The sequence below is a fragment of the Triticum urartu genome, chromosome 2 (assembly GCF_003073215.2).
Source record: "Triticum urartu cultivar G1812 chromosome 2, Tu2.1, whole genome shotgun sequence".
Lineage (NCBI taxonomy): Eukaryota > Viridiplantae > Streptophyta > Magnoliopsida > Poales > Poaceae > Triticum > Triticum urartu.
In genome coordinates this window covers 394,814,851-394,828,417 of record NC_053023.1, presented here as the reverse complement: position 1 = coordinate 394,828,417, position 13,567 = coordinate 394,814,851, and positions in this window count along the sequence as shown.

Sequence of the window (13,567 nt, the reverse complement as noted above, 5' to 3'; positions counted from 1 at the left end):
CATGACTTTATCCATGTGTTGATCCCTTGAGATTGCAACTCTACTTAGACCCATTACCTTGCTTTTACCAGTGTCAGCAAATGTGATGTGACTTTTGTCAGATGGACGTAAGGTTGAGTCCATGAGAAGACTACGCTTGCCAGTCATGTGATTAGTACACCCACTATCAATAATCCACTCTGAAGCAGCTGGTGTCGTACCCTATAGTGCAGTTAGGGGGATAGGCTTCACGAAGAGAATTGTGAAGCATAAACATTTGACGAGCAAGTGGATTATGAAAGCTTAGATCAAGGTTAGGACTGATAGGGCAAGTAGCAAGTGACTCAGGAACAAAATACATAATAAGACCATTTGGGCATTTGATCTTGCGCCCTACAAGATGTTTAAGGTCCCCAGCAATAGCTTCAGACGAATTTGATTGTCGGCTGGAGACCTTTCCCTGCAAAAGAGAGTTAAGCTTTCTTAGCCACCCACATCTTCAAGGGTGGCTTCGAAGCAATGAGTCTAAGTGCAGCATCTGAGAATTTTGGCTTTGGAGCCCTAGCAAAAAGTCTTGCAGGTGGACAATAGTACTCATAAGAATAAGCAGAGTAGTTCTTGGTCTTATGAACATGGCGGTTTGATGAAACATGCTCATATTCATAGGCCTGAGTATGGCTTCCCTGCAAAACATTTGCATTAGTGCGACTTAGGTCAGTCCTTTGTCTGTATTAAGCCTTTGGACCATATAAAGCATGTGGTCTGGGGTTTGTCTTCTTCACTTGTGGTGTCATGATGACATTCACAAGAAGATTCTCCAGCAACCTTTTCGGCACCTAGACTTTCTTCACAGGTGGCCCATTCCTGCAGTTAGTACCAATATACCTGGCAAATACTTCACCATTCTGATTCTTAAACAGTTTATACTTTGCATCAAAGGATTCATCAATAACAATGGGAGTAGCACAATTGAAGCCTAACGGGGTGGATGGATCCACTGAGGGTTCCTTTGCAGCAACCCATGTGGTTTTGGGGTACTGCTCAGGTTTCCAGTAAGAGCCATCAGCATTCATTTTCCTTTCGAACCCAAGACCCTCTTTTCTAGGGTTTCGGTTCAGGATCTGCCTTTTGAGGACATCACATAGTGTCACTTTTGTACATCCCTGTTTCAAGCAATGTCTTCAACATAGCATTTTCATCAGCAATTGCAGTGGTATCCTCAGCAGAGGGGTTAGTTACCACATCAACAGTTGAAGATATTGCAATAGTAGCAGCAGTATAACATCCAGGAACAGAAGTAGCATTGTCAAGCTCAATGCATTTAAGACATGGTGGTTCAAATCCTTCCTGAGCGGGACTGATCTGTTTGGCGCGAAGTGACTCATTTTCCTTTTGAAGATCTTCATGAGTCGCTCTCAATTTCTCAATATCTTGCTTCCTTTGAAGATAATCATAGGAAAGCTTTTCATGAGTTGTTGAGAGCGTTTCATGACGACTTTCAAGTTCCTCATACTTAACATGAAGATTTTTTATGTCTTCAATTAAGGACTGAGATCGAGTCATTTCAGCGTCTAACAGGTCATCGCTTTTGTCTAATAGTTTTTGAATATGTTCCATAGCTTTCTGTTGTTCAGTTGCAATTTTAGCAAGTGTTTTGTAGCTGGGTTTGGAACCACAATCAGAGTCATCTTCACTGGATGTTTGATAGTGAGTAGTGCGTGTGTTTACCTTGGCACCGCGTGCCATGAAGCAGTAGGTGGGAGCAGAGTAGTCCTTGTCATTTGCATCAGTGTCGGTGATGAAGTCATTATCTTCAGTGTTGAAGATGGACTTGGCAACGTATGCTGCAGCCAGACTCGCAACGCCAGAATCGGACTCCTCCTCAGACTCCACCTCCGCCTCCTCAGAAGTGGACTCCTCCTCTGAATCCATTTCCTTGCCAACAAACGCACGAGCCTTGCCAGATGAGCTCTTCTTGTGTGATGAAGACTTTGAGGAAGACTTGGAAAAAGACTTTGAGTATTTCTTCTTCTTCTTATCATCAGAATCATACTCCTAGCTCTTCTTTTTCTTCTTGTTCTCATTGTCCCACTGCGGACACTCAGAGATGTAGTGGCCAGGTTTCTTGCACTTGTGGCATGTTCTCTTCTTGTAGTCATGAGCAGAAGCTTCATCATTCCTTGAGCTTGATCGTGAAGACTTTATGAAGCCTTTATTCTTGGTGAAGTTTTGGAACTTCTTCACAAGTATAGCAAGCTCCTTTCCAATGTCTTCAGGATCATCAGAACTGTTGTCAGATTCTTCTTCAGATGAGGAGACAGCTTTTGCCTTCAAGGCACGAGTTCGCCCATAGTTGGGACCGTAGATGTCTATTTTCTCAGAAAGCTAAAACTCATGTGTGTTGAGCCTCTCAAGTATGTCATACGGATCGAGTGTCTTGAAGTCAGGACGTTCTTGAATCATCAGGGCTAGGGTATCAAACGATCTGTCAAGTGATCTCAGGAGTGTCTTGACGACTTCATGCTTGGTGATCTCAGTAGCGCCGAGGGCTTGAAGCTCATTTGTGATGTCAGTGAGTCGATCAAACGTGAGCTGGACATTCTCATTGTCATTTCTCTTGAAGCAGTTGAAGAGATTGCGAAGGACACTAATTCTCTGATCTCTCTAGGTGGAGACGCCTTCGTTGACCTTGGAGAGCCAGTCCCAGACTAGCTTAGATGTTTCCAAAGCACTCACACGACCATACTGTCCTTTGGTCAGATGACCACAGATGATGTTCTTGGCAGTGGAGTCCAGTTGAACGAACTTCTTGACATCAGCAGTGGTGACACCTTCACCAGCCTTTGGAATGCCATTCTTGATGACATACCATAGGTCGACATCAATGGCTTCAAGATGCATGCGCATCTTATTCTTCCAGTAGGGATATTCAGTTCCATCAAAGACTGGGCATGCAGCGGAGACTTTGATTATCCCTGCAGTCGACATAGCTAAAACTCCAGGTGGTTAAACCGAATCACATAGAACAAGGGAGTACCTTGCTCTGATACCAATTGAAAGTGCTAGTGATCAACTAGAGGGGGGGGGTTGAATAGGCGATTTTTATGAAAGTCTTCAAAACATGGAAGTTTCGAAGACAAATGATAGAAATAAACCTATTACCATGCAGCGGAAGGTAGACTACACTAAGCAAGCCATAGTCAAGTATTCAATGAAGTGAAAGCACAATGACTAATATCAACTAGGCAGTATAGATCAGGTAGGAAGATAGTGTGAAGCCAATCAGAACAGTCAGTCACTAAGTGAAGACAAAAGATAATGCAATCATACAATGACTTCACCAGGACCAACAGTACGTAAAGGGATGGGAAGGATGAAACCAGTGACTTGTTGAAGACAATGATTTGTTGGACCAGTTCCAGTTGCTGTGACAACTGTATGTCTGGTTAGGGAGGCTGAGATTTAACTCAGAAGACCGCATCTTCACCTTATTCCCCTTGAGCTAAGGACACCCAATCCTCGCCCAATCACTCTGGTAAGTCTTCAAGGTAGACTTCCAAACCTTCACAGACTTCGTTCACCGGCGATCCACAATGACTCTTGGATGCTCAGAACGCGACGCCTAACCGGTTGGAGGATTCACAGTCCTCAAGTGTAATAAGTCTTCAGATCACACAGACAGGAAGACTTCAGTGATGCCTAACACTCTTTGGCTCTGGGTGTTTAGGGCTTTGTGCTCGCAAGGAATTCTCTCTCCCAAAGGCTTCGAGGTGGGTTGCTCTCAAACGACAAAAGCCGTACACTAACTCTGAGCAGCCAACCGTTTATGGTTGTAGGGGGTGGGCTATTTATAGCCACTAGGCAACCCGACCTTATTTGTCTGAAATGACCCTGGGTCACTAAGGAACTGACACGTGTTCCAACAGTCAGATTTCAAACACACACGGCAACTTTACTTGAGCTACAAGCAAAGCTGACTTACCCAGCTCTGGATAAGATTTGCTCTCATTGTCTTCACTCGAAGACATAGGATTTTGGTTAAGCATCACTTCTGTCAATCTGACTGGTTCACTTGGACCCCACTTAATAGTACGGTGGTTCCTATGACTCAACAAAGAAGAAAAAGAACGACGAAACAACTAAGTCTTCGTGCTCCATAGTCTTCACACGTTGTCTTCTCTTGTCATAGTCTTCAATGTGAATGTCTTCACATCCCACCTTTAACTTCAATGTCTTCATACATTTTTAGGGGTCATCTCCGGTAGGAAAACCGAATCAATGAGGGACTTCTACCTATGTTATCCTGCAATTCTCACAAACACATTAGTCCCTCAACCAGGTTTGTCGTCAATACTCCAAAACCAACTAGGGGTGGCACTAGATGCACTTACAAAAGCCCAATATAGTCCAAAACAATAGATAATATAGCATGGAGCAATCAAAAATTATAGATACGTTGGAGACGTATCAACGTATCACGGTTCCGTATCCTTTTGTGTTTCGGCTATCTTGGTACAATACGACATCAACATCACTGCCGCTCATCTTCGCCACGGACGCGTCATCAACAACGTCCACCTCGACTACATCTTGATATTCGTGATTGGATCACCGTCATCCATTCTCGCTTATGGACGTGGAACCAAAGAAACAGTAAACTCGCCTTGGTATTGGACATATCACTCTTGCCATTACATTGACAGCCCTCATAGCCTTACTCCTTTGCGTTGCTTACCCATCGAGACTAGCCATTGAGTATTGCCGGCAACGAGACTTGTGCACATTAGTGATCATACTTCCCATAGCATGCATATATACATCATTGTTGCATATATTGGTATCATCTCTTGTGTCACAAAGTTGTCATCGCATACACAATTGCTATCTTGGTTCGTGAAGCATTGCATGAGAAAAGAGGTCAAACAACAAAGAGCAAAACAAGCTTTTAAGCAAAAGGGAAAGATAAGCAAAGATCTTTTAAGCAAGAACCATAGCATCATAAAACATTAAGATTGTCATACTCGACCATCTTGGATCATCGCATAGAAACACCTTGCATATAGCATACTAGGGACAGAAGTTGTTGCATTTTTGCTAAGTAGGTTGTGCACAAGTTCTTGTATCCGCCTATTGTGCAATCGTGCTGGCGTCTCTCTAGTGTTGTGCAACAAGAGCATTTTTGTGGACCACATTTTGGCTCACCCTTGGTTGCACGACCCCACTTATCTTTTTGGCGTGTGTGTTTCCGTGTACCTTATATGCTTGGTCTCTTGTTACATTGCATCTTGCGAATCTTTTCCAGCATTATTGAAGCTCACTTACAATTGCATCAAATTTTGTGCCACCATCCTAACCAAGCTCCACCATAAGCTTTTCCTTGTGTAGGTGTGATAAACCGACAAGAATTGGTACCAATTGTGCTATTTTCTTGTCCACATTGGAGTGATCATCGATCCACTTTCAACTTCGGTCAAGGTACATTTGGTATTCGTTCTTCTCTTTCTACCACTCACATTGTGTATCTTGGAATGATGGATAGGCCAAGTACTTCTACCAACCCACTCTTCAATGAGCACGACGACGACATGAACTCCTACGTCACCAAGAGCCACCTCTTTGGTGCACAACGTGCTTTGCATCAAGAGCAACAAGCAATGAGTGAACGCATTGACAACCTCGCCGCCGACTTGCGACCCTCCGAGCAACGTACAAGGGACTACTTCGACCACAAGCTCGACGATCACAAGCAAGAGAATGACGCAAGGATGGACGAGATTCGCGCTTTGTTGCTCAACTGCTCTTCTTCCACTTTGTCCTCTTCAAGAAGGACCCGCTCAAGTCGACACTCCGACTTCACCCTCTCCAGCTCAAGTACATCGACATCGAACACTCTTCGCCGTGCCGCGCGCAATGATCGTCAAGAAAGACTCAATCCTCTATGCGACACCGACTCTCAAGAGCACCGACAACGTCAAAACCAAGACGCTTTTGCACTAGCACGAGAACGGCAACAACAACGCCAACATGAAGAGGAAGAGCGAACACGTCTACACCAAGATGCACAAGATGCCGAGGCACAACGCCAAGAGCAACAACTCCATGTAGCTCAAGCACTTGCGGCGCAACAAGCCCTCCGAGATTCAAGTCGAGTCGTAGCCAACCAAGGCCGACAAGCTCGTGAACAAGAAGAAGCACTTCGCGAAGAAATTCAAGAACGAAGATTTCAAGCTCGCGTGCATCGTCAAGTTCCTCCTCGAGCTCGACAAGCTCCTCGACAAGCTCGCCAAGAACATCAAGTTCATCAAGAGCATGACGACAAGGGAAATCCTCCACGACAAGAGCAACATGAGGTTGAAACCCCTCCTCACCAAGAGCGACACGAGCTTGACAATCATCAACAACATGGGCGTCATCATCCCCGACCCCAACACAATGAAGAGCAACGCTACGACAAGCTCAAGTTCACCATGCCCAAGTTCAACGGAAGAAATGATCCTGAAGAGTATCTTTCATGGGCATTGAAGGTCGATAAAATCTTCCGCTTGCACAACTACGACGAAGAGAAGAAGATCGCGATGGCATCCCTTGAGTTCCAAGACTATGTCCTCATTTGGTGGGAACAAGTTATCGAGCGCCGTGAGGCAAGAGGTGAACCACCCATCACTACTTGGGCACAAATGAAGGATGTCATGAGAGCACGCTTTGTGCCTACCTACTACAACCACGACCTCTGCAAGAAACTCCAACTACTCAAGCAAGGAACCAAGAGCGTTGAAGAATACTACATGGAGATGGAGATTGCCATGATAAGAGCCAACGTCACGGAAGATCATGAGAAAACTATGGCACGTTTCTTGAATGCACTCAACCATCCTATCAAGAAGATCGTCGACTTCCAACCATACTCGAACCTCATGGAGCTAGTGCATCAAGCTACAAAGGCGGAACGTCAAGTGCAAGACGATTTCAAGTATGCCAAGTTCTCATCCAAGTCCTACGGCTTCTCCAACAATCAAGCTTCAATGACTCCAACTCCGACTACAAAGCCTTCTACTAGCACCATCGACAATTCAAGTTCCAAGAAAGCTTCATCAACTCCAAGTCATCCTCCTACTACGAGCAACTTCAAGCCGAGAGCTTCATCATCGTCAACTCCAACCAATGAGACCGTCAAGACAAGTTCCTTCAAATGCTTCACATGCGGAGGCCGAGGCCACAAGTCCTATGAGTGCACCAACAAGCGGACCGTGATCCTCAACAACGACGGCACTTACGACTCAATGAATGAAGAAGAAATGGACGCCATCGAGCAAGTCACCATGCACCGGCAAGTGAACGATGAAGAGGAACAAGTCTTTTGCAATGAAGATTCAAGTCCCGCCCTTGTTGTCTCCAAGGTCTTGACTCTCCAACATCACCAAGAAGACCAACGATGCCATATATTCCACACCAAGGCCGGAATTAATGGACGATCCGTCAAGGTCATCATCGATGGAGGGAGTTGTCATAATCTCGCAAGCGAAGAACTTTGCTCCAAGCTCCAATTGCCCAAGACGAAGCATCCACATCCACACAAAGTGCAATGGCTTAGCGACTCCGGCACTATCCAAGTCGAGCATCGAGTACAAGTCTCCTTCAAAATTGGCGCCTACGAAGACACCTTGGAGTGCGACGTCGTTCCGATGACCGTTTGCCATCTTCTCCTTGGACGCCCATGGCAATTCGATAGAGGAGTCATCCACAACGGCTGAACGAATCACTATATCTTCAAGATGAAGGGCAAGGAGTATGTACTTCGTCCCATGTCTCCAAGCCAAGTGATCGTCGACAAGCAAGCCACCCATCGTGGAGATCATAGTGAGAGAGCGAGCCACCAAAAAGAGAGTGAGTGCCACAAGCCCAAATCGAACACCTCCACAATGAGCGAAAAGAAGAACTTAGCCCTATTTTCCACCAAAAGTGAGATAAGAGGAGTGTGTGAGAACCCATCTAGTGTCCTACACTACGTCCTTTTGTGCAAGGACAATGCACCACAAGCTAACACCTCTCACACTCTTCCTCTAGTGTTGTCTTCTCTTTTGAAGGAATTTCACGATGTTTTCCCCGACGAGCTACCTCCAGGACTACCTCCACTATGAGGCATTGAGCACCGCATCGACCTCATCCCTAGAGAACCTCTTCAGAACAAAGCTCCCTACCGCGTCAACCCCGAAGAAACCAAAGAAATACAAAGGCAAGTAAAGCATCTCATAGACCATGGACATGTGCATGAAAGTTTGAGCCCTTGTGCCGTCCCGGTCATTCTTCTGCCAAAACGAGACGGTAGCTTTCGCATGTGCTCCGATTGTAGACCTATCAATGCTATCACCGTTCGTTATAGGTATCCCATTCCATGCCTTGATGATATGCTTGATGAACTTAGCGGTGCCACTATCTTTTCGAAAATTGATCTTAAGAGTGGTTTACGCATACAAGAGGGTGATGAATGGAAAACCGCTTTCAAAACCAAGTTTGGCTTGTATGAGTGGTTAGTCATGACTATGGGAACCACCCGGTACTTTTATGCATCTTATGAATCATATCTTTCACCCTTACATTGGTGTGTTTGTTGTGGTCTATGTCGGTGTCAAAACCGGCGGATCTCGGGTAGGGGGTCCCGAACTGTGCATCTAGGCGGATGGTAACAGGAGGCAGGGACACGATGTTTACCCAGGTTCAGGCCCTCTTGATGGAGGTAAAACCCTATGTCCCGCTAGATTGTCCTTGATAATATGAGTAGTACAAGAGTTTATCTACCACGAGATCAGAGAGTCTAAACCCTAGAAGCTAGCCCATGGTATGATTGTTGTTGTTTGTCCTACGGACTAAACCCTCCGGTTTATATAAACACCGGAGGGGGCTAGGGTTACACAGAGTCGGTTACAAGGAAGGAGATCTACATATCTGTATTGCCAAGCTTGCTTTCCACGCCAAGGAGAGTCCCATCCGGACACGGGACAAAGTCTTCAATCTTGTATCTTCATAGTCCAACAGTCCGGCCAAAGGATATAATCCGGCTGTCCGGATACCCCCTAATCCAGGACTCCCTCAGTAGCCCCTGAACCAGGCTTCAATGATGATGAGTCCGGCGCGCAGATTGTCTTCGGCATTGCAAGGCAGGTTCCTCCTCCGAATACTTCATAGAAGATTTTGAACACGAGGATCGTGTCCGGCTCTGCAAAAGAAGTTCCACATACCTCCATAGAGAGAATAATATTTCCACAAATCTAATCTGCTGACATACCCCGTAGCATGACATCACACCACAACCAGGTCTTTATTCGAATCGTTTTTCATAACCAATCTCAGCGTGTTTCGCAAGGCGGTTTCCTTGGCACATCTTGTCGAAGCAAAGATCGTGTCCCCTTTATTACGGGATTCTCATCAATACGGACGTGGATAACCCAACCGTACCTATTGGTAGGACTCCTAGATCTTAGGCAAGTCCCAAACGGCTACGAGGAGGACGCTTGATATTCACCCTCTTTATAAAGGGGACAAGGCTTTTTCTTTTTTCCCTCTCGTGCTCAATCAAATCCTTCCCCCGCCTCGAGTTCTAACACCCAAAACTAAGGTCAGGCGCTTCGGACCTTCAACTATGTCCGGATCCAACCTTCAAGGTCGGTCGATGCCTTCCTCCGTCACGGAGGAGGACATCAAGAAGTTGAGAGAAGCCAGATATCTGACCGCCGAAATTTCGCATCGGCTGCCTGCCCGAGGGCAGGTCATCCCTACTCCCGAACCCAACGAGAGCGTCGTGTTCATCTCCCACTTCCTCTAAGGACTAGGCCTCACTCTAGATCCCTTTGTTAGGGGTCTTATGTTCTATTACGGGCTAGATTTTCATGATCTGGCCCCGGATTCGCTTCTTCACATCTCGACATTTATTGTCGTATGTGAGGCCTTCCTCCGCATTACCCCTCACTTCGGCCTGTGTCTCAAGACCTTCAATGTGAAGTCAAAGATGATCGAGGGGCAGCACGCAGCGTGCGGAGGCACTTCAATAAGCAAAATTGCTGATGCTCCATGTCCTGAGGGTTACTTCCCAGAGGTGTCTGGATTGTGGCAGCGGGAGTGGTTCTACATCACAGCTCCCAGAAGTGCCAAGTGGGTAGATGCCCCCGCCTTTCGCTCAGGCCGCCCACCACAACTGATGACACGGATCAGCAGGGGTCTGAGCTGGGGTCCAGCCAAGGACGTGCCAACACTGCAAAGCCGTATCCGAGATCTCTTTGAGAGAGATTTCAGTCTGGTTATGGTAGTGCAAGTCATGCTAGTTTGTCAAGTCCAGCCTTGCAAACGCTGGCCCCTTCGCATGTGGGAATTCAACCTGGAAGAACCGCGAGCTATTCAACATTTCCTCGGCATGACGCACGAAGAGATGTACAAATTGTTCTTCGGACCACAAATAATGTGTCCGGACATCACTCAGGATGCAGGTCTGAGCTGCAATCGCCCGGATACCCAAGTAAGTAGCCCCGCATCCGAACACAATGTCCATTTATTTATCGCAACATTGCCCTAAAAAAGCCGCTCTTTGACCCAGGATTGGACAGCGAAGGAAAAGTTGATCAGGTGTTCAGCCCCCCTCCCTGAGACCTCACCAAATCCTGTGCTAACCAGGATGCTGGAGATCATGCCTTATCAAGCGCCCTCAGGAGAAGATCAAGGGGGAACAAGGAGGCCAGCGCCTCCACGAAGGAGGTTAGCCGAGGGGAGGAACTGAAACTTCATCTCCCCAGGGACGGAAGAGAACCGCCTCTGAGGACCCGGAGACAACGGTCTCCAAACGGGGGAAGAAATCTCCGCCGGAGGGTCCTGCCCTGGGGGATACCCTGGCCACACTATGCCCTCAAGGGGATCAGCCCTCCACCGAGCTGTAAGTAAAAGGGTAAATTAAAATATTTCGCTTTACCTCTAAGGAAAATAATCGTGGCATTTATCTTGCAGTTCGGATCTTAGCCCTTCTCAGCAGAGCTTGTCTTCAGGGGATCTTCATCCAGAGATGATGGAGAGCGAAACGCCTCCCCTTGCCATACCGCCTCATGAGGCGGGCGACCCCGAGGTGTCATCGCGGAGGGTTTCTCTTGATCCGGCAAGGCCAGAAGGTAATCTTATGGCCACCCGAAGTCCTTAGTATCCGGCTCTTGAAGAGAGCAATCAAACAAGTCCGGCACCGTCTGGTGTGCGGTCGGACGTACTGAGGGATCTGCTAGAGCAAGCGGCTATCTCAGAAGAGCACCGCACGTTGATGGGTACGGTGATTGAAAGGATTTCGTCCGCCGAAAGCGGGTTGCATGAAGCCTTTATGAGTCTACTGACGGGTTTTGAGGTACGTGAAATGATGTACATTTTTGACAGTACCGCACATTTTTAGATGTGCCCTGTGTAGATAGTAGCCCCTGAGACTCTGGTTGCTGTCGAAAACGGCGACAAACAGAGGATCATAGTCCCAGGTAATAACCAGGCCGCCTTTATGTGCAGGTGGCTGAAGCTCTGGTGGCTAGCCGGACTGATGGGTTTGCCGAACTAAAGCGGCAACTGGATGCGGCAGATGCCGACATCGTGCTTGTTAACAAGCGGCTTGACGAGGCACAGGGTAGGTGATTTTTCTGGTGATTGTCACATAATAAGAGCAGCATGATGCTAGTATCTTTAATTTGTTGTGACTACAGATGGAGCTGCCACCGTGGAGACCCTTCGGGTGGAGCTTGCCCGAGCCAAGGAGCAAGCAAGGAGTAGCAATGCGGCCACTTTAAAGGAGGCCGAAGATTTAAGGGCCGAACAGGCCGCGCATTGCGAGAGCAAAGAAAAAATAGCCAAGATGGCTGTAGAGTTAAAAGATGCTGCTGACCGTTACCAGCTTCTTGAAGAAGAAAACCGGGCGAAGGCGACGGACCTGGAGAAGGCCCGGGTGGCTGCGAAGGAAGCCTGCTCCAAAATTAGAGCGGCGAAGGAGGAGCTGCATCAAGCTGCGGATATTGTATCTGGGAAGCCCTTCTTGTTGCGGACTAAGTTTGGGGATCCGAAGTATGCACCTCTGGACCGGCTATGGAGTTCTGTGGACGCCTACGTGGATTTGGCTGCAAGTGCTGCTGATGCGGCCGAGTACTTCAAGGATCGGGAAGATCACGAAGTGGAAAAACTGTTTTGGTCACAGTTTCATGCTCCAGCCTGTCCGCTGCTGTTGAATGAGCAAATGGCCGAGTGGGCTGAGCTCCATAGATTATCCGGACTTTCCATGAGGTCCATTGTGGATCATCTATGGCCGGGAGGGCCGAGGCCGGATAGCTACTTTAGCTTAGTGCAACAGTTCCTTGGTGCTGTGCCACGCATCGATGCTGTAAAGAGGTCGGCGTGCATAGAAGGCTCGCGAATGGCCCTTGCCCGTGTCAAAACATACTGGGCGGAGATGGATGCCACCACTGTTGCGGCACAGGGCTCGGCCATAGGCCGAGTGGCTGCCGAACACTACTTTGAAGAAGTTCTTGGAGGCGCTCGTTTGTTAGAGGCTCAGTGCTCGAAGAATATTATGTTTAAGTGACATGTATTCCCATTGTAAAAACAATGTTTTATTGAGTTTATCAAGGTTGTATTTATACTTTTGCCCGAAAGTACTATGATGCCTCCTGTGCGGCCGTTTATATATATATATGTATATAACCTGAAAGATGGCAGTCGTCGGCTTCATCCCCCATGCATATAATGCGGGGGTGTTCGCAGAAGACGCATGTAAACACTTGATCCAACGTCTTGGTCCATTAAGGAGGTGATAGCGCAGCGAACTAGGAAATCGGACTATAATGCTTTAACACTTTCACTTAGCCAGAGGAGTTTGACAGTGGGGCTACTATATAGCCCCTGGTGGCTCCACGCTCATCCGAATTCGGGGCGCGTACATGCCTGGCCGGGAAACGGCCCTTCGTTAAGGCGGAGGAATCCCGAAGATTCCGCTAGGTCATCGATTGGTTGACCAGTCTCACGCTATATCATGACAGTCAGTTTTCGGCTTTCTCTACTGAGGTGCTCGTCCGGATGAACCAGGGCACAATCGCAGTAGTTCTCCTGGTGCCGCCCTAGCCGATAGAGGGGAACGTAAGGCAGCAAAGCATAGGAGCCGGGCAAACCCAACATTTGACCAAAGACATGATTCGGAGCTGATGCATATAAGGCCAATCTCGCGACGCCGAACACTCCCTAAGGTATTCGGTCTTTATGATGTAAACCGGGCTAAACAGTGCCCTTTGTAATAAGCCCCTGGTGTCCAGGTATGTGCAATATTCTGACGTGGCCACATGCCAATACGTCAGCATCCTTCTCAGTTGTACTGAGAATCTGGGGGATGTGTATCAACGAGAGACAGTAAAAAATGTTTACGCAGGGTCTTAATCTAAAAAGTATCCTTGGAACGGGTCACTGCTGCACGTCTGCGCCTGTGCTTCCGTTGCGTCGTATCCTGGACGGGTGTAGCACGATGGTCATCTGAAAAAGAGAGGAACTTAGTTGAAAAGTTGTCGTGCAAAAGTTAGGTTATACTAAATAAACCATG